Source organism: Semicossyphus pulcher, unplaced genomic scaffold (genome assembly GCF_022749685.1).
Source record: "Semicossyphus pulcher isolate SPU_LCO1_2020_fin unplaced genomic scaffold, fSemPul1.0.p SCAF_7, whole genome shotgun sequence".
Taxonomy (NCBI): Eukaryota; Metazoa; Chordata; class Actinopteri; order Labriformes; family Labridae; genus Semicossyphus; species Semicossyphus pulcher.
Genome location: NW_027211748.1, coordinates 23,203,049 through 23,209,938, shown reverse-complemented (window position 1 = coordinate 23,209,938; position 6,890 = coordinate 23,203,049).

Below are 6,890 nucleotides of genomic sequence, written 5' to 3'. Positions count from 1 at the left end.
CACTATTCAACTATTCAAGTTGAGCAATTCAAATTCAAATATAAACAATTCAAATTCATTTTCTACTGACAAATATTTCTGCCCATACACCAGCACTACAAATATATCTGTGACGTCAAGCTCAGTGACTGGAATTTGCTGAGTTGACACCTAGCATACAGCTAGCATCACCCACCTGTCACTATATATAACTCCTTGTACAAGTAATGTATAGGGAAATTTTAATATTGGTGTCCATTCGGCATTGACGTAGACTGTATAAATAATGGACTCGTGGACTATGGATAGTCTTCGTGACGTCACCCATTGGTTTCTAAAGAAGCGCTTTCAAGCCCGAATTGCACCGGCGCTAGCGGTTGCCATAGGAAACGCCAGAGCTGGCTAATCCAGAGGCAGGCAAAGAGGCGGAGCACGAACGAGCTGAGCCCTGTGGGCAGGCCACATTAAACTTTGTTGTTGAAACACACCCATTCAGCTCGAAGCTACCGGGCCAGCTACGGCTAAGAAGCTAGGCTATATGCTTCTCAGCGTAGCTAGCAGTTATTAGCCAAAGACTGTATAATTAATGAATGAGCTAGTTTAACTTTTGTTGTTTCCCACAGAGGAGAATGTGTTTGTGACGGTGCCTGACTGCAGGTGTTTAGTTATCAGACTAAAGAAGTGGCGGACTCGCTGCTCGCTCACCCGCTGAAATAGCGGCAGGTGAACGACAACTAATGAGAAACTTAAAATAACCGATCTTCTCATACGGTCCGCTGTAATCTCTCCGGGGAAAAGCCGACAACTTCTGACTCCTATTTACTGCCTGACGATTAAATAAATGTTTAATAAACACTGAACGGGTTAACAAGCAGCTACAGCGAGCACAGTATACCTGCTACTTAAAATAAATCAATACAATCATACAAGTATTTCACTCACCGAAAAGCTGGAGCTCAGACTTCTTGCACGGCCAGAAAGTTCCATAAATCCCACAGCGAGACAGATTATTTGTCCAAACTTTGAATGAATAAATCCCCAAAAGGCTCCAACAACACAAACAGGAGAAGTTAAGCTCAGTGTCTGCGTGTCTGTGTTTACGTCGAGCAGACAGCCAGCAGGATCCACCTGTCTTTTATACTTCTGTACAGCACTTTGGTCCTCTGTGGTTGTTTTGAAGTGCTTTACAAATAAAGTTGGATTGGATTTGAATCAAGTGAGCTATGATTTAAGGATTAATATAATAAAAATGTAATCGTGTATTTCTGCTGTATAAATTGCCATTTTCCCACCTGCTGTAATGTTATTTCTTATTTTCTGGGGCCAGCCTCAAGTGGCCACTCGAGGAACTGCAGTTTTTTGCACTTTTGTTTTGGCTTGCTGCTTACTCGTCACACACTGGCCTCAGCTTTTTCTGCTAAACGCACAGACATAAAAGCAGTGCCACTTCTCATCTAAGTCTCAGTTAGAAGACGACATATTTACCAGAATGTTGAAGTCATGCTTGGAATCCCAACAGACACTGATGATCAAAAATCTAAATAGAATTTAACACAATGGAAAATTGTCTTGGCCCATCTGGCTTTTCATTAAAAACCTCATACATATACATCCCGTAGCAACAACACTGAAAGGATAGATAATCCCAGGAACTGCCTGTGGAATAAATGACTTTTTCTATAACAACACGCCAGTGAATTTCAGAGGACACTGCATGTACAGATTCAATAACAGCAGCCTCTCCACAGACAGCTGAGCTAATATCAGGGACAAAAAAAAAAAAATAACCTGACAGAAGCCCATCACAACAGCTCCTTATCACCACTGACGATGGATTATGCAGCCTATCTCACACAATGAAATAGGAAATACACTTTCCAGTTGTCCGATGTAGCAAATGGATTTCCTTTGTGCCTAGTGAGATACAATTCTCAGGCTGTGTCATTACATGTCCAACATTACAATGGTTGTCATGGGCACAATGGCAGAAGCTCAAAATGTCCAGTTTTTGGCGAGACTAACAGCATGATTGTCATTTTGAGGTGGGTGTAATTTTTGCACTGACTCCATGCTGAGTGTACTAAACTGTTGTTTCATTTATGTACACGCCGCACCTCCTCTAATTACTCCACATTATTTTTCAAACATCCCCACCAGTGTACCTACAGGCGTGTGTGCTGTTGATTTGAGACCTCCATAATTGATTGAACAGCCAGAAAATTATGCAAAACTAATACTAATGATTGCAGTGATGTGAAAATCAAGGTTTTAATGTTCCGCTGCTGCTGAGAGCCCCCGACTCAACAGCACAGGACGCATTTTTACCTCCTCCAAAATGCACAAGCACTTTGCAGTGCCACATAGGTCATCGGTTATGGGGTATAAGAGTGGTTTATTCCATTTGTGATGCACAATAGAGGTCAATGGCTATTGAACTGAATATTTAAGATACTGGAAAGCACATTTTAGAGCTATTTTCAAACTCTGAGTGTGTTTTATATGCTTGTGCAGGAGATCACAGTCTTGGTTCGGGTGTTGAAAGATTCAAGGACAGTCAGGGGCGGTTATGAGCATTAAAATTCTATGTACTTTCAAGGAACAGGGGAGGAAATTTAACTCAAATTCGGTAACACGGTACAATCATAACACAGTCACTTAGAGGATGAATGCATGCCAGCCTTAATTGCAAAAGTGTCTCACCGGTTAGATTCCCATTTCTCTTTTTACACTGAAGGTTACCATCAGTCAACACGTGAGTGATGAATGCAGCAGAGAGGAGTGAGGCCTCCTGTTTCTCATACTAATGCTCCTTCTTTTGTCATTTTTCCTCCCGGCCCACCTTCTTTCAAGTCAACTTCTCATCTCTTTTCTTACTCGGTTCAGCACGGGAGAATGAATTTAAGTACGAGGTCAAATATGATATCCAGGACTGAATTATTAATGCATTCCTGCACGGCCTCTACCGCCACTTTTCCCAGAAGAAGGGTTTGTGTGAATTTCTTTCTAATACTCAGTGTCACTAATGTTGTGCACACACACATCAGACTCACATATTAGTTTTGGGGGGGTTTTCACATTTGGGGCCCAGGCACGGATTGACCCCAAAGACCAGTTCGTTTGATTAGTGTGAACACTGTGTACTGTATTCGAGCATGGTTCGTTGTTCCGTGCCCGGGGCCTTGAAAAGGTGGTCTTGAGTATGGTTCATGTGTACCTGGATACGATACGCATCAGGTGTGAAAAGCTACAGTACAGTGGACTACTTTTTGTAATGTCTCCTCTGAAATCTGCGTATGCGCGCAGCACCGCCGATCCTCTGAACTGCACAGCCATGGCTGATACCGTAGGAATGTAGGTGAGAGGGTGAGAGGTTGCGTCTCATGACGTCCAGAGTTACAATAGATAACAAATATATATAACAAAACATAACATAACAAAGGCAAATACAACAATATACTGTATGTTACATCAGGCATTACAAAGTGGCTGTAGTGCATCACGTTCAACACCCCGCACTCAGTCCATACATCAGCCCTGCCGCCTACCTAGAGCCTAAACGCTGATTTAATAACTTGACAGACTGAGGGACAAAAAGAGTTCCTCAGTCTATTCAGTCGAGCCTGTGGGACTCTAAATCTTCTGCTTGATGGCAGAAGCTGATATTCTTCAAATAAAATATGAGAGGGGTCGGATGTAATATTACTTGCCAGAGACAGCATTCTTTTAGTATGTGCTGCTTGAAAATCTGACTCATGCGTTTGACCCACAGTGCGAAGGTCGGCTCCATTGCATGGGCTTGGGATCATGCGATTCGCATGCTTTTCTAAACTAACATAAACAATGTCACGTAGTTGATGATACTCGTCTTCTTCTCCTTGTTTTTGAGGTGCATTGCCGCCACCTTCTGCTCCTACCGCAAGTGTACTCGGGTACGAAATGAAATTATGAATGTGAAAGTTGACCGGTGGGGGAGAGGAGCAGGGGTGGCAACCGTACTCTCAGGCACAGTACGAAGCAATCGTACCTGATGTGAAAACACCCTTAGACTAGAACCACCAGGGGTCACAGCATACCTAAAACTGTATACCTAGAATTTAATTATTTTCAAGGTACAAAGTTAATTTATTTATCATTTTACAACACGAGTTGTATAATGAAATGCTAGATGTGGTGTCTTAAGGGCCCGATCAGACAGAACGCGGTTGAAAAAACTTCAACTCAAAGCAGATAAGCGCCCGGCATCATGAGCGTTTTTTCTCACTGTCCAATCGGATGAAAGGAGAGGCGGGCCTTCTGTCAGTAGACAATATCACGGTTAGGTTAATGACAGCTATGATTCGGTGGTTGCCTTAACAAGAGTAGAAAAGGCTTCAACAAAAAAGGCCTTGCGTTTTACAGTCTACATAACACGCTCTGTCTGATCGAGCCCTTATGCAGCTTACATAATGACAACATGACAATGAAATATATATGTAACAATAAACTTTATGTGCAAAGCTTCTGAACAAGGTGCTTCGCAGAAAGAACAGCACATGTAGTCCAGAGACCTCCCCACCATCAGACCCACCTTCACTTGAGGCACTGAGTAAATCTAAGGCCTTATTTACATTCATGCATCTCTTCCTCTTATCCATGGTGAATTTGAGTTTGTGACTTGATGAGCAACTTGATGACACACAGTAGTAAAAAAAAAAGGCGTTGCCATAGCAACATACAATGTATCAACCTTGACACGCGAAATGAATAGCGCAAAAATGACGCCGTTCTGTAGCTGGGTAAATTTGACCCGCTGGCGGCTATAGGTATAAATGGACATTTTTAAAATCTGGCTTTATGTTGACATTTTTAAACAATAGGGGGCGCTACTGAACACACTTTTAGGAAAAGTCAAAGACTGGGGGGGCTTGAATATTTCCTGGAAAATAAGTTACATACAATCAAAAGACAGCTGCAGGTAAATTCTACCCGTTGGCGGTTCTAGTGTTAATGCAGCTCTCATGCCATGCTGGGTGATGTTAGGCAATGTGAGGTTGTTCAAGTCTTTTCATTTTTAACAGTGACATTAGTTTAAACTGGAGCAGAATTAAAAACCCGTTTGCACCTGCAGAGAAAACGTAGCAAAAGTTAAATCAGAGTAAAAACAGCAATCAGCCCCTGTGTGTGTTGATTCCAGTCCTGCACTAATGACATGTTTTTCCAGGCGCTGTTGGATCACAGTTACCAACAGAAAGCGTCGTTTCTCGTGAATGAATTGTGTGCATGGTAATTTTTATTCAGGGCATGAGGGAACGGCCTGTGATTTCTCACACAGGATTTACATGATTGAATGCTGGAAAATCAATTCAGGTCCAAACTTTTTGCCCCGATGGAGAGCCAGCGGGGCGGCAGAGTCCTGTGGAGAGAGAAATACGTGCATCAACCGCGCTGAACCTGAGTGTCTTTCTTGAAATCTGAAGAGCAATTTAAGCGTTTTCCACAGAGCTTTCTCTTCTAATGGACTTGAGTTTTGCACAACATGAAAGCACAGTAATTGGTCACCTGTGGAAAAAAAAGTGTGCGAAAACATCCATTAGTTCATTTTTAAAAGGAATGCATAATAGTGTAGTCCATTTGGTTTGTTTATGCTTCCAACATCCTGAATGCTTCATGGCCACTTATTATAGTTCTCACTTTTTTTTTCTTTTTTTCCACCTTTGAGTTTTAATAATGAATAGATTCCATTCTGCATTTCATAACCGTGTGTGATGGAGTTTTTCAGATTCTTGGCATTCAGCAGTGATTCCCAACCAGCGGTACAACACTGAGGGGTACTTTTCTTGTACTAGTTGCCAAGAGGATGTAGAGAGAAGGTAGAGCAGCTCCACTAACAGGAAAAAAGATGGAAATCATAGTTTGACTAGAAAAATATAACCACATATTGAGTCAGAGCAGCAACAGATAAAGTACAAATAGTTAAAATATATAATATTAAAGTCCCCCTCCAGTGAAAATCAACTGTTTAACCTTGTAAACATCTCCATGTGGTGTTCTTCATGAGCTACAAGACATATCAGGGACAACATCAGCAGTCATCTCCATGGCTGGGCCTGTCTGCTTTTAAACTGCAGTGTACCAAGGACAGGCTGAACAACACGTTTTCAGATTGGCAGGTTTGAGACGTCACAAACCTAAGGAGCCAATCCCGTTAATGGACAGGGTGACGCTATGCATATCAATATGTGTAACCTATGGCAACCACTTGCGATGCACGAGCCAGCTGTAACCTTGTAACCTGTAACTTTTGATTTTAGTGCACGCACGTCACATGTCCTTCAAAATAAAAGCACAGCATCGACTTTTTGCCACAACTATATATTTTTTTCAAGCACACATCGGTGACCCACTGAAAACAGCTCCGCGACCCACTTTTGGGTCCCGACCCACCAGTTGAGAACCACCGCATTAGAGTTTTCTACGGGCAGAGCATGCATTTGCCAATATCGCCGTCAATCACGTTCCTGTAATCGTGGGAAGCCAAAATCGTGATCGGGATTAATATTTAATTAATTGTGCAGCCATAACTGCAAGTGCAAGGGTGCAAGGGTGCATGGTGGTTTGTGGTTCGAATCCCGCTTCGGACTCCCCTTAGTCCGAAGCGGGATTCGAACCACAAACCACCTTTCTGTGAGGAGTTTGCATGTTTACATTTCCTGTGGGTTCTCTCTGAGTACTCCGGCTCGCACAATCCAAAGACTTGCTTGTTGGGTAATTGCTGACTTTGTCTGTATGTGTCAGCCCTCCTGGGTGTACCCCGCCTCTCGCCCAATGACAGCTGGGACCCTTAACAGGACGCGCAGCATAGATAATGGATGGATGGCGGTCCCACACAGCTCTGTCTTGGCCCCCTATCCTATTCAGGGGCGTGTCCAGAC